The sequence below is a fragment of the Leopardus geoffroyi genome, chromosome D2 (assembly GCF_018350155.1).
Source record: "Leopardus geoffroyi isolate Oge1 chromosome D2, O.geoffroyi_Oge1_pat1.0, whole genome shotgun sequence".
Classification (NCBI taxonomy): Eukaryota; Metazoa; Chordata; class Mammalia; order Carnivora; family Felidae; genus Leopardus; species Leopardus geoffroyi.
In genome coordinates, this window is record NC_059334.1 from 39209022 (window position 1) to 39226751 (window position 17730).

At 57.7% G+C, this 17730-nt stretch overlaps 1 long non-coding RNA gene across 1 annotated transcript; it reads left to right on the top strand.

The window, feature by feature from the left end:
* The first annotated feature begins 5532 nt into the window (after positions 1–5532).
* Positions 5533–13526, top strand: LOC123576663. The gene is made up of 3 exons (XR_006701530.1): positions 5533–5954; positions 8471–8753; positions 9700–13526. It is a non-coding gene; the product is annotated as an uncharacterized LOC123576663 (long non-coding RNA).
* The last annotated feature ends 4204 nt before the right edge of the window (positions 13527–17730 follow it).

Sequence of the window (17730 nt, forward strand, 5' to 3'; positions counted from 1 at the left end):
GGAAGCCGGAGCGTGACGCGCTCCGGGGAGGCAGAGACCGAAGCTCTGATGCTGGAGCCCCAGAAAGTAACGCACCCCTGCGACGAGGCCCCGGGAGGCCCCGCAGAGGCTGCTCGTTATTGTCACGAGGAACCGACGACTCATCCTTTCTCGCCGCGTCCCCTGACAGCGCTCCCTCTGACCGGACAGCGGGCACACCCATTTGACGGGAGGCTCGAGGGGCTCCTCCTGGAGCCAGCCCAAAGCTATTTCGTTCCAATCCCCCAAATGCCTCCTCCTGCCATCGAGGAAGATGTGGGGGAACAGAAGGTCACGGTGTCACCCAGAACGGCAAGCAGAGGGGTCTGACTTCGCCCCACGCTCTGGGAATGCGGGTGAGGCAACAAGTCGGGGGAAGGCCAGCCGTGCTAGAAACCACAGTGCACGGAGACAGCATTACCCCAGCCTTGGGCCGCCCCCTCCCCCCCCCGCGCTCAGCCTGGGGGGGGGTCCAGCCACGTGCTCCCAAGAAGTAGACCCCCAGACGAGGACCTGGGAGCAAATAGCTTATCTGGAAGGTGATCCCAGTCCGGGAGCACTGTGGGGAGCCCGGGAAACAACCCGTTGAGTCAACGGGAGCCGGTGAACAATGCATTGATGAACAGGTTTTGTCTGCGGCTGGTGCCGCTGCAGTCTGTCTGCCCACCGAGGGCTGGGCACCAGCCCACCGAGGAACTGAGGTTCGGCCAACTCTCACCTCACTGGTGGAGGGTTGGCTGCCCTAGGGGCAAACTAGCGCCCTCCGCTGCAGACCCTGGAAAGGCCAGGGGCAAAGGGCTCAGCCACACCCTGGGGGGGGGGGATAGCCTGGCCATCTGCAGGTGGCAGGCACTAATCTGGGCCTCTGGACTCACCTCTGTTGCTCTCTCCATCTTCCCCGCCGACTCAGGCGGTGGCAGGAGCTCTGTGGGTTGCCCTCTCCACAAAGCTCAGGAGCCGGGACGCCCCCGTACCCCACGCCGGGAGCCGGGGCTGGGTCGTGTGAGGCCGGGGCTGCCCGGCCATCATCGGCTGTGACTGCCCCGCAGAAGCTCTCCGAGCCGGCGCTCCTGGGAAGGGGCAGAGAGGCGGCCGGGCTGGAGGCTTCCGAAACCTTGCAGCCATCTCACGGAGAGTCGCTGGGGGCTGACTGCCTGTCCCGGAGACTCAGCACGAGTGAGACGGAAGAGGCTTCAGAGAAGAGGATTCTAAAAGTCAACACGATAGCGAGAACCAAACGGGAAGCCTTCCTGCACCTTTCCCACCTCCCCTGCCCTCTCCCCGCCCTGCGAATCCCGGGCACGCTTCATCTGGGTCTCTCCTGGGGTTCCTCAACTTAACTGCTCCTCATTGTTGTTCAGCTCTGTCAGGGATGGTGATAAGAACCGTAACTGTAATTACGAGTGAGCTCCTCCTTTGTGTGGAGCCCTGTGCTTAGCACACACCATTTGATGTAATCGCCACAACAGTGCAATAAATCAGGTACTCCTGTCTGTGTTCTAGAGAGAAGAAAGCTGAGGTTCTGAGACGTTCTGGTCCTCACCTTAGGTCACGCTGCTCAGAAGGGACAGAGATGTGTCTGGTTCGGTGCCTGTGGTCTAAACACACTTGCCATCTCTTTCCTACTGTTCAGTGAGTTCCCGGAGGACGGGGACTGATCTCTTCACCCCCAGACGCTCCTCAGAGCCCGGTACCTTGTCCAGCGGGTGGGGTGGCCTTTGAATTTAGGAGTTCCTCTCCTCCCTCTGTCTCCCCCACTGGGAATTACTGGGTGACGTGCACTTCGGCAAACATCCCCTGGAAGGTCTGTGACCAGCTCCAACCTCCGGTGTTTCAAGCCACTTCCCGTATCCTTGGACCACCTCCCACGGGGAAGAACGCAGGTCTGCCCGCCGGCTTTGTATTCAGTTGGAACGGTAAATGAAATTCACTCGCACGCCTCCCAGCTGTGTGATCCCAGACGGGTTGCTTAGTGTCTCTGAGCCTCTGTTCCCCGCGGTGAGGGATTCTGCCTCCCTCCCAGGAATGCCGCGAGGACAGTCCTCGAGACATGCCCGTCAGGCCTCCGGAAGGGAGCAGAGAGCCCGACTTCCAGGAAACTCTTAGATACAGACCCCACCCTGACCAGACTGTGAGTTCTCTCAGGGCCGGGGGAGGGTTGTTTCGTTCTGTCCTGTCTCTGTCTCCACCACACCCGTTCCGGGACCCAGCGCCGCATGGATGCTTGACAAACCACCGTGCTGTTGAGCTGTCCCCAGTGCAGCGGTGTCTCTAAGACTTGCCCTGACTTCCCGGGCCTCGACCACAGAACAGACAGACAGGCGGGGGCTTTGCAGCCAGGGGCAGGCCTCTGTGTGCAATTCTTTGAAAGCATAGCCCTTCCTTCCTTACCCTTTGTTTTCCTTTGGCCACCTTCCTTGGTCCCACACCTACAGTCAAAGGCTGCGGCCACGAAGTCCCCCGCCTGCGTTGAGTGAAGAGGCCCGAGGGCCTGCAGACAGACGAGCAGGGCAGACCGGCTCCGTCAGCACGTTAGGCCCGTCTCCAGCTCCCCGGCCACTGCAGGAGCACACCCTGTCACCCGGCCCTGACCTCTCCTACCGGTCCAGCTCTCCTGTGGTGAAGGTGCCACGTTCCAGCTGCCAGAACCCCGAGCTGGGGCTTCCGCTGCAGCCTGGGCCTCAGTTCGTTTCTTCCTGAGCCATCTCCCTGGTGGTGCCCAGGGGCGGCCCCTCCACCGTCCGCCCCCTCCCCTTCCCCGCCTTCCCGTGTTCCGAGGTGCCCATCCCTCCCTGCTCTAAGTGTTTTTGGTGCCACGATGCCTCTCCCTTCTCCCCTTCCCCTGTGATAAAATCCTTCTTTCTGACCTTATTCTGTACCATCCCGACTATGGATGGTGGTTCTGCTGTCGAGAGGTTCCCACCGTCCAGGCAGTACGTCGGGGCCCATCGAGCCCAGCCGGGACCGCGCCCATCTCCTCGCTCCTTCCCCTGGGGGTGGGGGTGGGGTGGGGCGGATGCCTCTTCACCCTGCCCCAGGCCTGAGTGGGTGGGGACCCTCAGAGCCCAGTTCCTCCCGTCCACCCACGGCTGCCGCGGCTGGGGCTCACATGCCAAGCCTGGCACCAGCGGCAGGCGCCATGGAGGGCAGACGCCTGGTGGGGGATGAAAACCTCCATTCACGACAATATCAAATCCCTGGCTCCGGAGAGACAGGTCTGCTGCCGGTCCGAGACACCGCCTGAGAAGGGAAAGGCGATACCAGGAGAGGAGCGTCTCGTTAATGTGGGCTCTGTTCTTTTCACCTGGCAGGCCAAACACAGCAGCTCACTTGTGCCTCTGAAATCCTAACTGGCTCCTGGCTGGGAGCTTTGGGGACCGCGTGGGAGGCGTTAGGCGGCGTGTGCCAGGCGCACCCGGCCAAATCCCAGCGCAGCCAGGACAAGGACTGAAGGGGAAGCCCTGGGGGTGGTGGACCACACCCACACCTACGCCCGCACTGCCCGGATGGGGCTGGAGCCCACTCTCCAACCTCCCCGGAGTCCCTCAATTGCCTTTTGCTTTTCCCTGGACTCCTTTCCAAGTGTCCACTGCAAGGTGAGTACAAAGGAGCCAGATGATACGGGTGTGGAGGGCCCTCGGTAGTTCTTTGAGTCTGTTTCTCAACTTTTTAGGGTCACAACCCCCTTCATCAATCTGTTGGAAGCCATAGATGCTCTCCCAAGAAAAACGTGTGCCCCAAATCAAGCATGAAAATATACAGGATTCAGAGACCACTAAAGCCCACTCGGCTAGCCCTATCGGGTTCCTGTGAGGAATATTTTCCAGTATCTCCTTCAATGGTTGGAGAGACCAGAGCCAAGTAGGAGGACTCGACTTGTCCAGGAAAACACAGCACGCCGTTGGCAGAGAGTTGATCATATTTAACATCTATTTGGTTAGGAATAAGTGGGACTCTTCACAGAATGGATTTGGCAAATATGAAATATCAAACGCAGAGAGTCAAAGGGCATACACAACATTATCCACTGTCCCTTCATGGATACATAGTCTCCTTCTTCCGCAAAGGAGGGTTTGTTTTGTTTTGTTTTCGTTTTTTTAGTGTTTATTTATTTTTGAGAGACAGAGAGAGACAGGGCGTGAGCGGGGGAGGGGCAGAGAGAGAGGGAGACACAGAATCCGAAGCAGGCTCTGGGCTCCGAGCTGTCAGCACAGAGCCCGACGCGGGTCCCGAACTCACGAACCGTGAGATCATGACCCGAGCCAAAGTCGATCGCTGAACCAATTAAGCCACCCAGGGTCACCCCAACAAAGGAAGGGTTTTTGAGGGGAGCACGTGGCAGCCAGCAACTTTCAGTGTCCCTTACAGCCGTGTATGGTCTTGCCTCTAAGTTCAGCCGATGGAATGTTAGCAGATTTCTGAGTCCTATCTCTGGAAAGAGTGAGTGCACCTCACTTCCTTGTTTCCCCCATACCACTGGATGCAGTTGTGATTGCGGGATTCAGAGCAGCAATTCTGGGCCACATGATCAAGGCTGGGGCCTGAAAATGGCCAAGCAACAAGATGGAAGGACACTGGATCTCTGACAATTGTGAAGCCAGCACACCAGCCTGGGACTGCCTACCTGTTGTTTTGAGTTTCTCTGCCATAACATAGAATGAAAAAAAATTTTTTTTAATGTTTATTTATTTATTGGAGAGAGGGAGAGGGGGAGATAGAGAATCCCAAGCAGGCTCTGCACTGTCAGCAGAGAACCCAATGTGGGGCCCACACTCATGAACTGTGAGATTGTGACCTGAGCTGAAATCAAGAATCAGACGCTTAACCGATTGAGTCGCCCAGATGCCCCTAGAATGCAAATTTTAACTGATAGCCTAAGAGACCAGAACATCGGTAGCCTCCACTTTTCCCCCATCCGGGTGGTCTCCAAGACCCTCGAACAGTGGGCATCTCTATCTCTCTTGCCCCCTCTTCCCAAACCTGTTGCCACCCCTCTCCTCCAGCTGGTGTCCCCCGCGGGACCACCCGGAAGCACTCCAGGGGCCTCCTGGTAGCTCTCTCTGGCACACCCCTCCTGCCTCCAGTCCAGAGCGGCATTTCTGAAATGCACACATAAACCGGACCCTCTACTCTCCAGCCCTTCAATGGCCCCTCGTTCCCTTCCCAGTGAAACCCACTCCACCCGTAGCCTGGCTCCCAGCCTGCCTCACCAGCACCACCTATTGTCACGTACTTCGTGCACCTGTGCTCCAACATGGAGAATCGGCTGTCCTTCCACCCCTTCTCAACAGCCTGATGTGTTCATCCTCCAAAGAGCTCCTCCTTGGCCAGCCCCCCTCCCCCACACTTTCTCCAGCGTGCCCCACATCCCCTTGTCCGTTACGGCACAGAACTCGAGTCGCTGACATCGTCCACGTCCTGTGCGAGATTACCAGCACCCCGGTGCCGGAATGGCTTGCCTAGATCCCCAGGTGCCACCAAGCTTCCAGGAATGGGGACTGTGCCCAAGAAAACCCCGCTGAACAGAAATGCGTTGCTGGAATGAGAAACAGTACCCAGCCCGTTTTACACCTCTCTCAGGGACTGTCCTGCTCCATTGGGCTTTATCGCTCCTGTGCGGAGCTCGCTCCTTCCCTCCTCCTCGCCTTCCTTCCTTCCCGCCTCCTTTCCTCTTTCTGTAAGCACAATCCCAGTGGCGGCACGATGCCTGCAGAGGGAGAAGAGCTGTTGGGTTAGTATTTGTAGAATGCGGGGGACACATGCATGCAGGAAGTGGGTGTTACATTGTGTTATGTTTGCTGGGCTCTGAGCTGAGCGCGGGGAGCACAGAGGCAGAGAGACTCTGGCCTGCCCGCAAAGCCTTCCCAGCCTGCGGGGTCAGAGGAAGCCCCGGCAGTGGAGGAGGACGGCCCCGTCAGCTCCCCAGCACCTCCTGGGTGAGTCTCGGCAGCATTTACTTTCGCTAAGTGATGTAACAGGACCCGAGGAACTGGTCTTCCCCGCTCCCGTGGGCGGGCTGGAAGAGGTGAGAGGTGGAGTGATCCGAGCCTTCTGGCAACGTGATGAAGTCATTTGCAGAAAGACAGTTTTGTTCTGACTTGAGTGTTTTTCCACATGACTTCATCCCCCGGCAGGCCCGGCTCGGGTCTTATTTTTTGATGGGCCCCAGCCCCAGCTGCCTACAGAGAATGGCCCCTGAACCCTTCCCCGGCGGCTATGCCAGGACAAGCGAGGTCTGTTCTCCGCCCCGGGGCCCGGCACCTGGCTGTGCCACCCACCGCCCTGTGATGCAGGCGGTGCCCGCCGCGGCAGGAAGATGGCTCACGGGGGCCGTGGTCCAGGCAGGGCGGCCGGCGGGGGAGACCCATAGACGCTGTGGACAACGGCTTCCCTCTAGCATGCCCAGAGCTCCCTCCGAGGTATCTCTGCCCCTCTCTGCCCTCAGTTTCCTCACCTGCAAATGGAGGTGAGCATCACTGTGGGTCCCCAAGGTCTCTGGGAGAATTCAGTGACACAGGACCCTGTAGCAGGTCCTCGTCACCTAAGCTTTGACTGAATACCTTCTTGGGCTGGGACCTCCCAGGGTGTCCACAGACCGATGAGGAAAAGAAATGGTCCTAAATCAGTGTGTGAAGGCAGCGTGAAAGGGGTATGAGCCATGAGCGGTGGGTGCCCGGATGAGTGGGCACTCAGCCCTGTGGTCAGGGCCGGCGGGGGGGGGGAGGTAAGGAAAACTCAGAAAGAGGTTCTTGAGTCAGGTCTTAACAAATGAGAAGCAAGGGGCACCGGGGTGGCTCAGCTGGTTGAGCGTCCAACTCTTGATCTTGACTCAGGTCACGATCCCAGGGTGGTGGGAATCGAGCCCTGTGCCAGGCTGTGCAATGAGCATGGAACCTGCTTGAGATTCCCTCTCTCTCTTTCTCTGCCCCTCTCACCCACTCTCACCCACTCTGTCTCTAAATTCAAAGCGAGAAAAGAAAAAAAGGAAAGAACCCGTGGTCAAAACAAAAGCAAAGGGAATGGGCGACCCAGGCAGGGGGTTGGAAGAGGCCAGCTCGGAAGAGGTCTGTCAGAACACCTCCAGTAGGAGCAAGCAAGTCCCAGAGGGTAGTGGTATCAGTGGGCAGGGGTGTCGTCTCTTCCCAAGAAGAGCACAGCACAGCAGCACGGCCCCAGGGTCGTCATGCAGAGCCCCAGCCGTGCCCTTGGCAGGGACCCAGGCCTGACCCACATTTCCCAGCCTTTCTCCGTGTCCAGGCTTTTTGCCCTTCATGTGTTCTCTCACATGATCCAAACGTGGCTGCTACCCTGCCAGATACCTCACCTGCCCACAAAGATGCTCGAGGCAGGAGGAAGGGGACGGCCAGGCTCCAGAGAATCCCCTTCCACTTACTTTCTGTCCCGAAGCTCCCCTGCAGGCACTCCAAGCTTCGTCTGTCCGGGCTGCTCTCACAAAGTATCAGTGACCGTGTGGCCGAGGACTGTGGGCATCCATTTCTCACAGCTCTGGGGGATGGAAGTCTGAGGACAGGGTGCCAGCAAGATTGGGTTCCGGCTGGAGGCAGCTGGAGGCTGTCAGCTTCTCGTAGTCTCACGTGGCAGACAGAGGGAGGGAGAGCTCTCTGGGGTCTCTTGTATAAGGGCCCTGATTCCATTCCCAGGCCAGCCCTCGTGACCTAATCATCCGCCAGAGGCCCTACCTCCTAACTCCCCATCACCTTGGAGGTGAGGATTCAACATATGAATGAGGGGGGAGCAAACATTCAGTCCGGAACAATCCCCTGTTCTCACTCACTTTGTCATGCACTGGTCACCCCGGTTGTGAGGGAGGCCGGGGAAGTGTCTGGGGAAGGGGATTAGGATTCCCGTGATCAGTTTACACGGGGGCTGTGGAGGGGCTTTGCTACAGTGTCTCTGCCTACCACCGCCAGCATCAGGGCTCCAGGAGCAGGGAAGACGGGCCGCTGGAAGGGGGAGGAACGGCCACCAGGTGGACAGTGAGCGGGGCTGTCACATGTGTCTCGGGCAAGTGGTAAGCATGAGGTTCCACGGGGCCGCACGTGGTGAGGGATAGGGGTGGGGGCTGGGTCAGACAAGAGTCTGAACAGAAAGCTTCTGGGGCCTTAAACTGAGAGTACTTCATCTAAGGGCTCTGGACCTAGGGTTCGGGTCTGTTTTAGAACGAGAGCTTTGTTGGCTGTAAGCACTACCTGGGGGAGGGGGTGCAGAGACTTGCCAAGGGTACCTGTATTATTGAGGCAAAAGGCTGTGGGTCCCTGGGAGTGGGGCTGTGTTGTTCATTCCAATGTCCCTGGGACCTCCCCTGTGCTGCTCCTACCAAAAAGGATGGCGGAGGGAACGAATGAATGAATGAATGAAATTCACGACCTCTCCTGGCCTCGGTTTCCTCCTCTGTATCTTGGGATCAACGATAACAGTTCTTGTCTTGCAGGACTGCTGTGAGAAGGTGAGGACGGCTGGCACGGTGCTTCACAAACGAGAGGGCTGCAGGCGGAGAGGAGGAGGGGAGGGTCAACTTGAACCCCCCACGGTGCCGAGCCAGGCCCCTCCTGCTGGCACCACTCACCGCTGACCACACTGAATAGCCTGCGGGTGCCCATAGAGCCGCCCCAGATTCTCAGAAGAGGGGGCAAGGAAACACCTGGAGAGGCCCAGCGGGTCCTGCCGAAGATCGCGATGGGAGAGTGATGAGGATAAACGGCTGTCTGTCTCTGGTAACGCAATTAGGAGCTAAAATATTAAACACTTTACGACAGGACATATATCTCCGGCATAACGAGCTGCCTCTTGCAAAGCAGGCATTGTCTGGGTGGGAGGCAGGCAGACCCATATCTCAGACCCAGCAGCTTCCGCTGAGGGCAACACAGTCACGTGCCATCCTCATCTGGGGACTCTGACTTCACCGCCAACACCAACATCATCATCATCATTTGCAACTTGCAGTTGCAAGTTCCTGAGTGACTACTATGTGCCAGGAGCACTGTCGGGGACCTGTGCATATGCTGAGCCACTTTTTTTTCACGGCGAAACCCTAAGCCGGTTGGGGTTGGGGGGGGTGGGGACACGGGACAGCTGGAGCTCAGAGATGTCATACGACTTGTCCACGGTCAGCCACCTCGCAGGAGGCAAAGCTGTTGGCTGCCATCCTTGCAGGAAACCAGGACGGAAGAACCAGATGGAGTGGCTTGGTAGGTAGAGAGTGGGAAATCGGGCTTGTCCTGGGATGTCCCGCAGAGCTGGTGCCCTGCTGTGCCCCTGGTGTCCCAGTTGCTGGGGCGCACGGTGGTGAGGCTGATTTGGATGCAGAGCACCCAGATTTCCAGGCTGTTTGTGTCTCCGGGAAAGGGCTGCCTGGCCACCTCTCTACTTTGATGGCGAGTGATGGGTGATTCTCACGGGTTCTGAGTTGACACGGATCTGTGATCAGAACCGTGGATCCCAGGCATCAGCAAAGAGTTAGGATGCTTCACGGCACCTCTGAAAGCATACTTCGTAGGCAGGCAAGCACTTCTGGATACATGTTTACAGAGCCTGTGTCTAGATCTGGGTTGCGGGGGTGGGGGGGGGGGTGTAAGAAGGAAGGCCATGCAGCCCTTACTCGAGGCGAGGGGGCGTTTGCCAAAACGCTTTTGCATTCATCATCTCGTTTTCTTCCCACAGGAATCTTGTGAGAGAAAGGCAGCTTCAACCCATTTTGTAGATACGGAGACTGAGGCTGAAGGCTTTTCAAATGGCGTGGTTGGCCCGGGAGACAGGACCTGTATTTGCTGAGCACGTGCTCTGTATTAAGCCCTAACAGACATGAGGTCCATCCTCGAGAGGCTTCCGATCTAGCCCAGGGGAGGGCTTGAATAGAAGCCATGCAGGTAAAGCAACAGCTACAAACTGAGATCAGGGCCATGAAGGAGAAGAACCAGGTGTCTGAAAAGGAAATAAGAAGAGGCTTACGTCGGTAAGGGGGACACCTCTCTGAGGAAGTGGCATTTATGCCGAGATGGAGGCTGAGTCACAGGAAGAGCTCCAGGTGAAGGGACCAGTGCGTGCAAAGGCCCTGAGGCGGGAAGGACCTGGCATGTTCCTGGAGCGGAGAAGTGGCCAGTGCGTCTGTGGGGAGATGAGCAAGACCCAGACCTTTGCAAGGCGCCCCCATGATGAGCCAAGCCTTCTGGTGTGGAGCTGAGCTCTAAGTCAGAGTTCTGACTTCAGTCTAGAGACTTCTCCATACCTCTCTGGGGCCTGGTCAGCCCCAGCTTTGGGCGGAGCCCCACCCTGCCGCAAGGGAGCCCCCTAGGCTCTGCCTGACCACCTCATCTGTCACGATCCCCCCCTCCCCCCCACCGCAGTATACAGACAGCCCCACCAGTGTGGCCTTGTGCTCCCTGCCTGGTGTGGACCTTCCACCTCTCCCGGACTACCCCCTTCCTTGAGCCGACAGGCAGCATTCCTCCGAGTCAGGGAGCGGGGGCCGTGGGGGCGAGCCGAGGGAGGGCTGTGCAGGCTTTCAGGAGCATTACATCTGGAGAGGGAGACCGGAATGTTTGTGTCTGAAATTTAGCTAATATCCCAGGAATTTCTCCTGGCGGTTCAGAGGGTTCCTAGGGGGACTGCAAAGCTGGGATGTCTGGGTTCTGGAGGCGGGCTGGCCTCGCTCAAAGCCTCTTTGTCTCCGTGGCTCTGCCTGTGTCGATCTGGCTAGGCATCTGTGTGCCTTTGTGTGTGTGTGTGGGAGGGGGGGGGTGTGGGTACCTGAGTATCTTTCTGGGTCTACATCATGGTGTGACTGGAGTCTCTGTGTCTCTCCCATTCGTGGTACGTCAGTGGGTGAGTCCCTGCTGTCTGTGTGTCCTTGTCGCTTGTTTGTACAACCATCCATCTCTGCCCTTTGCCTTTGCAGAGGTGTGGCTCTCGCTGGGACTCGGGCTTCGGCTCCTGTCCCTCCTTCTCCACCCTAGGGCTAGGGCTGGGTCGTGCCCTCCCTATTAGTAGGGAACAGCCTACAGACAAGAAAGAGTAAGGGGTAGGAGAGACAGAGTCGGGAGACGAGTTCATGTGTGTGTTGCGGGGGGCGGGGGGCGGGGTGTATCTGTTCCCCTGCCCGGTCAGGGAAGGGCCCTTGCAGGCCATACCCTGCCTTCAGCCCTGCCACAGAGAAGCAGTTCCCTCACGCTGCCCATGAGTCCTCTGGCTCAGTAGCCTGAGTCACACCCCACCCCCCTGCCCTCTCCCTTCCTCCCATTTGGTCACAAAGCATTGTTTCGTCCTCCAGCCGAGTCCCCTCTCCCCTGCTCCCCACCATGCCCTCGCCTCCTCCCGCTCGGTGCTCTGTCCTGGTCCCCCACCCTCCAGTCTGATGTGGCCACATCACACTTTTGGGAGTGTGTCGTGCCTTCCCTACTCAAAGGACTCCTCCTTAGGAACCTCTTGGAGCCACTCACTCACCCCTTCTGCCCGGAAGCCTCCCTGGACTCCCCAGGCAGGGAGAAGGCTCCTTGCTCCGACCCCCTTGTATTTTTTCCTATGAGCTTCTGTGACCCTCACCCCTCAGGCTGGGGTTGTCCACCTCCTGGACTCCTGTCTCCTTGTAGATGGCAAGAGACAGGGCATGGTTTGGCTATATTTCCCACCACTGCCTGGAACACAGGGATCTCCACAATACCTGCCCTGGATGAGCAGAGGGCCCCCAAGCCCCTTAAGGTCAGTAAGGAAGCGGGGGGACTCGATTTCCCATGATTCCCTGCCAGCTTCTCTCTCTGCCGTCTGCTCTGATGCGTCGCACACCCCACACAGGCACAGCACGCGAAGACCCCGACACCGGCCCAGGTGCCCCGGACCCCGCCGATGCTCAGCAGCCTTTGAAGCCAAGCACAGGCCACCCCCCGCAGTGTCGCCCATGGCTGCCTGCTGGCCTCTCGGCCCCAGAGCCGCCATCATACAGCCCCTTAGGGGCCTCCGACCGCTGGAGGCCTCGTCACCCGTCCTGGAAACATCTCAAACACACGGACAGTCCATTCTAAACGTTTCATTCTTTATGTGGGGTACTCGTTTTCTAGGGCTGTTGTAACACATGCCACAAGTTGGGTGGCTTAGAATAGTCCCGAAGGCCAGAGGTCTGACGTCAGGGTGTCGGTGGCGCCTTGCTCCCTCTCGAGGCCCCAGGGAGGATCCCTCCTGGCCTCTTCCGGCCTCTGGCGGCTGCTGGCAATCCTTGGCGTTCCCTGGCCCGTAGACACATCCCTCCAGTCCTCCCTTCTGCCTTCACACGGCTTTCCCCTGTGTGTATCTGTGTCTCAGATCTCCGTCTCCTTGTGAGGCCCACCCGCAATCCAGAACGCTCTCTCGTCCCGATCCTTAATTACATCAGCAAAGGCCTGATTGCCAAATGAAGAAACGGTTCACCTTCCCGGGTACTGGGTGTGTCAGGACTTGGGCATATCGGGTGAAGGAACGTAATCCGGCTCACTTCATGGCAGCTGTAGTTCTAGAAACTCAACAATAGCCCGTCGACCTGAGCGGTTGATGATGACAAATAACAGAGCCCCCAGGATTGTCTGGGTTAGAGGTCCCCTAGCACACCTGGCAGCGGGCCCCCCACATGGTCTCTGGGTAAGCCGAAACACCTGCGGACACAGAAAGCCCATCACGCCCCCTGCACGCTGGCTTACGAGGGGGCCCAGGGTGGGCGGCCAGGCTGTCAGGAAATACGGAGGAAGAAGGAAAGGCGCCTCCTGCCTTCCTGAGGGCTCAAGGCTTCGTCACTTTCCGACACTGAAGGGTAGACCCTGGTGAAACGAAGACGTCCAGCCAGCTCAGGAGGCAGAAACCGAGCAAGAAACTGACCAAGCATTCCGAAGCCAGGCTCTCCCCGGGACGTGAGTGGGGTGGCGGCAAAGTCCTATTTCCTGGTCCTTGCGCTACATCTGCTCTTGCAGAGTGGGCCTGGGGAGGCCTTCCGGCTCTCTGGGCGTCCGCCGTGTGCTGGAATTGCAAAGGCCGGCCCTTCCTGTCTCAAGGCTACGGCGAGGCTCTCCACCGCGTGGATCTGGGCAATCCGTGCCTACGAAGGCCGAGGCTGTTTTCGTGGTTAAGGACGTAGCTAGAACGAGAACAGCAGCAGGCAGCTTGCTTTATGTGAATCCCGCACCCTCCAGGAGATCTACAAGGCAGCAAACGGGCAGGCAAGTGGCATCGTTGAGCACCGACTGTATTCCAGGCATTCTTCTGGGCCAGGGGCTACGAGGTCTCATCTAACTGTGCCAAGGGCCCTGCACAGCACAGGGGTTAGGGAACCCGTATTTTTTTCAGAGGAGGAAAGTGGAGCAAAATATCAACCGAGATCACGTCGCCAGAAGGTGCTTAGAGATCTACAAAGAAGTCACTGGCAAGTGGTTTGAGGTGAGGGCCGGGGCGATGGAGAGGCAGGTTCCTTATGAAACGTGGATGCAAGTCTTTGAGTCAAAAGGAATAAATAAGCAGCTGATTTCCCTGGAGGGGACTCAGGCCACCTTTCATTATTTCATTGGCTCAGGAGCCCAAACAGCTGCATTTTATCATTCCTCAGAAATCCATAAAAGGGATGGAAAATGCTGGTGCTTGTCGGGGGCGGGGGGGGGGGGGGAATGGATGAGCACTTAAGTTTAATTGTGGCCCCCACTGCTCCACGACGGGGCCTGAGATACCCCCTACCAGGTCTTGGGGTCACCGGCACCCCAGTGGAGAGAAATGCTTAGCCTCCAGCCCCAGGCCCACCCTGACCACACCCTCCTGTGGCCTCCGGCAGCTTCTGTCCCCTCCCTTCTCACACCCAGGTGGCTGTCCCCAGTTGCTTCTGTATGTCATTGTGCCTGGCCTCCTGCCCCAGACTGGGAGCTCCGTGCGGCCGCCTGGCGGACTGGGCTCTCCTGGCCACTGTGGGCCTGCGCACAGCCACGCTTACGAGGGATCTCCCTCCCGTCCCGACAAGGGCCTTCATGCCCGGCCCTCCCAGCTCAGCCTTCTTGGCGAGAACAGGCAGCCTGAGCTGCAGGCATGGGCTTCGGCCTGGCCTCAGGTGCCGACTGTGTGATTTTCAGGATGCTCGGTTGTTGACTGTGCAGGGGACCCTAGGTCTCGCAAGCTCGATGGTTCTCCTCCCTCCGTGAGCTTGTGGATGACCTGGGCCCTGGGGCAGTGCAGGTTCTAACCCAGCGGCCTGGGACGCAGCCCTTTCAACTAGCCCCCGGCGGCGGGGGGGGTCCAGTGCTGGCATATTGCAGACTTGTCCCAAGGCTCTCGGTCATAAATGAGTAAACTGAGACCCAGAAAAGGGCAGCGCTGCCTGGGGTTACACCATAAAAGAGTGTGGCCGAGAGGGACTCTCACCCAGTGTTCTGTCCCCTGGTCCGAGCTTCACAAACCCAAACGCCTCGGGGACTGGAAAAGCAGAGAAACGACTTCAGGCAGACCGCCTCAGTCTGCTTACCTCGCACGCTGCACATGGCAGGACCCAGCCTTCCTGCTCCCGAGTGCCAAGGCCAGAACAGGTCGCCCCCAGGCACAGCCGTACTGTGGACAGTGGCCCAAGGAAACAGGCCGTACGTTCCGAATGGCGGCACGCAGAAGGAGGGCTTTTGCAACTGGCAAACTTGGGTGCCCATATCAGCTTCATATACTTTTGACTGGAGCCTCTCCCAGCCTCAGTTTCCCTCAATGGACAGTGGAGACCCCACAGAGACTTCACGCCCGTGGAATGAGATGCAGAGGCAGTTCCCTGATCCAAGGCAGTGGCTCAGCCCAGAGGGGCCCCTCTCCTGGTGACCGTGCTCTCCACACCCTGCCCACTGCCAGGGGCTCTTATGTGCTGCACACACTGCCCACGGCCCATTTGGTACTAAGAGCCCTTTACACCAGCTGGATCGCCTCTCCCACCCCCGTCCTGATTTCCTGCTGCATTTTTCACTCAAGCTCTGGCTTTTTCTGGAGGTGCCGGACTCTGGAACAGCAGCTTCTCAGCCTACAGTGTAAGGACAGAAGGCAGATTTCATGTCACTTACAAGCTCTGCTAGGTTGGAAGCGGCTGCCTGGAGCACTCTGGCCTGAGAGGAGCTCTGAGACAGGTTCCTATCCGGGGGGAGGAAGTGCGGCGATCGATTGGTGATGTCTGCTGCGGGCTCAGCCGTGGGGAGGGAGGGCGCGTGTGCATGCTATTTACCACCCTTCGACCAGTTGCCCGGGCGGCAACCCTGGCAGCTCTTCACAAACCCTCGTTCTTATTCAGTCACTCCTCAAAGCCACTCTGTGAGGTCGGAGGTCGTACCCCATGGGATAGATGAGAAAAGCAGAGACACGGGGAGGTGAGGTGACTCACCCAAAGTCCCCCGTAAGCACCAAACGTAGGACCAGAGCCAGCTTTGCCTGAGTTTCCTTCCCACGCTTTTCCTGCTGGCCTCATTTCTCCCCGGCCTGGAACGGCCAAGGTCCAGGGTCAGGAGGACATGTCACGGCATCCCCAGACATGCCCCGTGCAGCGTTTGGGTCCTCTCTCCCTAAGCTTGTCCACTCATATCTAGAGAGAGCGCAGGCCTTGGTGTCTCCAGACCAGCCTGCATGGCCCTGGGAAGCCATGGCCAAGTCTAGGCCTCAGTCTCCCCATTTAGCTGGTGTGGGAATTGTGCTTTCTATCAAATCAGTGGACTGGACGATGGAGATCCAGCAGGAAGTGCTGGCCTCCCAGGAGACAGCTCATAGCTCTTACCCCTGTCTTCCTCCTCCCACCCCTTCTCCAGCAGACCTGATCCCTGCGGCTCTCAGGGAAGGGCCTCTGACCCTTCTCCAGCCTCCCCCCGGGGCTGTGGCTCATTCACAGGCCTGCAAACAGCCCCATGAGCAGCGTCCTGGTGGCCTGCAGGAACCTTACACCAGCTCACCCCCACCACCCTGAGACTCTGCCAAGGCCACCACCCCAGGACCACATTCCTGTGACTCAGGACAGCGGGGCCAGCCGCTGCTCTGCGCCGGTGTCCACGGTTAGACGCCTTTCCTGCATGCCCAGTGACTCAAACGGGTGCCTCTGCCTGGTGAGCCACAGAGGCTGGTGGCACCTGCCCGGAGCTGCGTCACCTGGCGGGAGAGTGGGATGAGGTCACGTCTGCACCGGGACTCAGCTGTGGTGAAAGAAAGCTCTTTGCACATGTGGCCGAGCCTTCGGTTATTTATTTATTTTTGTTTGCAGCTCTCAGCCCAGCTCAGCAAACCAGGTCACGAGGGGGAGAAGCTTGTGTCTTTCCTGCAGCCTGATTCCCATGAAAAGATCCCAAGTTTACATTTCTGGGGTTCTCAAACTAAAAGCACCACCCAGGTCGGGAACTCACGAAGCCGAAGAATGTCTTTGGACCAGCAAAGGTGATAAGCCACCCAAAGGAGTTGGAGGGTGTTCTAGGGACAAAGGATGAGATGGCAAAGGGAGAAACAGATCGTTAGTTTAGCACCTACTGTGTCCTAGGCACTCTGCTAGACAGTGAGCTCATTTATTTTCCAAACAATCAGCGTGGGCTGGTGTGCTCAATCCCATCTGCACAGAGAACTTGTAAACATCACCAGCGGTTCTGATTTAATGGTTCTGGGTGGGTCCCAGGCCTGGTATTTTTTAAAGCTCCCCAGAGGATTTTCATGTGTAGCCGGGAGTAAGAACGGTGGCCCAATGCGAGGCTTCTCAAACTTCTCCGTGCACAGTAATGAGTCTTATGGACCTTGTTAAAATACAGACTCCAGTTCAGCAGCACCGGGACAGAGGTGTATTTCTGTTCGGCTCCTGGGGGATGCTGAAGCTGCCGGTCCTTGGACCGCACTTTGAGTAACAAAAGCATATACACTGTCAGGTCCGTGTTGGCTAAGACTTTTCGTCTGTGACTCGCTGGATCCCAAGCACCACCAACAGCACTGGAGCAAGACAGCCACAGAATAAATATTTGTCAAAGGCATAAAGAACTGAACGAGAGTCGGAGGTGGGTGCTCTGTGGCCGCCCTTTTATGCAGCGAGAAAGCCAAGGTCGATGCAACGCCGGGAGTCAAATGGGCTTGGGCAGGGGCTGACCTGCATGAGCAGGTGCCCGCTGGGTGACAAGGGGCCCAGGGATGACAGAGCAAGGGCTCAGGCTCTGGGCGTTGCCTCCCTCGGGCACCCACCAGCACTGGCCCCAGGAGTGGGGGCTGAGCCGGGTCGGGTGACCGAGCACAAGCCACTCAATGTCGCATTCACTCCCTTTCTCATCTGAAAGGTGGGAACAATCATATTTTTAATTCCAAATAGTTATTTTGAAGATTCAATGAGATGATGCACAGACTGAACATTAGATGATATTAAGAATTATTGTTTACGCTTATAGCTATGATAACAGCTCCTTCTCTTTCTTTCTTTCTTTCTTTCTTTCTTTCTTTCTTTCTCTCTTTTAAATTTTGTATCCAGTAGCCACACACACTGAGGTATTTATTTACAGGTGACATGACACTACGTCTAGGACTTGCTTTGGACGTTCCAGCAGTGAGGGAAGGAAGGAAACAGAGAAGACGGAAGAGGAGGAAGAGGAAGAAAAGAGAGCCAGGAGGGATAGATGTTCAGTCATTAGGGAAGCTGGGTGAGGGCCCGGGCTTCATTACCACCCTGTCTGTTTCTGATTGCCTTCGAACATTTCCACAATCAAAGGTTCCGAATAATAA